Below are 1,286 nucleotides of genomic sequence, written 5' to 3'. Positions count from 1 at the left end.
ATTTTTATACTAAATCTTTGAAATCTTATGTTTACGTCGAAACTACAGCCCATCTTCACTGGGACGACTCACAGTTCATGTTCAACTGCTGCCTTTCCTTGGTGCCCCTGTCCCTGCAATATATACTGACAGCCAGAAGGAGGCGATGGAGGGTCCCGTGACCCCTATGACAGACTAAGGAGGAATGACCACTCCACTTTCCTTCCCACCCAAACCTTGAGTATTGAGGCCTCCCAGAGACAAGGGAATTTTTATAACATGAGTCCATACTAGTCCCTTATCTAACAGCTGATCTTAAATACAACTACCATTTAAAGATGATCCTGAGCTATCTAACACGTTTTATGCTTAGTCAGTACAATGAATGACAATAGTGCCTGTGAATTGTTTGGATAAATATTGCTCCAAGTATTTTTTTCAGTGGGAAGATCGTTTCCATGAATCTCATGACAAGTCATAAAGTCAGACTTTGTGTACACCTCTAGAGAAAAAAGGACCCTAAGAAATATTTTATTGACAGGGCTCAGCTCTGATGTGAACCCCTCTTTGTACTTCTCTGGACTAACTCGATGGATCACTGCTCTCTCTGGCTCAGTGAGTCAGTGACTCACTGCTGTTGGCCACAAAGGGATATATGTGCCTAATGCACAAGCACAGGTCATATGTATGAAGGTCCATTCTCCCTGGAGGGTACTGAAATGTAATCCCCCACGATGTCATGACCCAGAGCATGGGTGTGAACCGGCCAGCAGGAGGGCCGGTGGATCCCATGGGGAGACTCTGCGGTGTGACGTGTGAGGAGTGGAAGCTTCAGTGATGTGAAGCTGGGAAGAGCCATGTGTCCCCCGCTCAGCTGGGAGCAGTAGTGGGCATGTCGGAAACACGTAGCACTCGTCTTATCTTCCACTGTCTCCTTAGACCCGACTCTGAGGGGTGAGCCGTGGGGTCTTCCTTTCTCTGCACAGGTATCACCACAGCGCTTCACACATCCATTCTTTGTAAAACATCATCTGCTTTTGTAAGTCAATTTGTTCCATCGCATTCTTCGCAGGATTAGGATTCAAAATCAATACATCTGCCAGGGATATGAGGTGAAACATGTTTTCTTGCCAATTATGTGTCATAAAATTAAGAGGTTCGACTTTTGATACTGACAGTTGTCCAACTCCATGGCCTCGATCATGTAAGAAAAGTAACCCTCATAAAGCTAAAGCAACAAACAAACAGGACAAAGTAACAGAGACTCAAGGACATGGACCATAGACTCCTGGATTCTATAGGGTAGG

Source organism: Pteropus vampyrus, unplaced genomic scaffold (assembly GCF_000151845.1).
Source record: "Pteropus vampyrus isolate Shadow unplaced genomic scaffold, Pvam_2.0 Scaffold673, whole genome shotgun sequence".
NCBI classification, from domain to species: Eukaryota; Metazoa; Chordata; class Mammalia; order Chiroptera; family Pteropodidae; genus Pteropus; species Pteropus vampyrus.
This window is presented reverse-complemented; position numbering follows the sequence as displayed.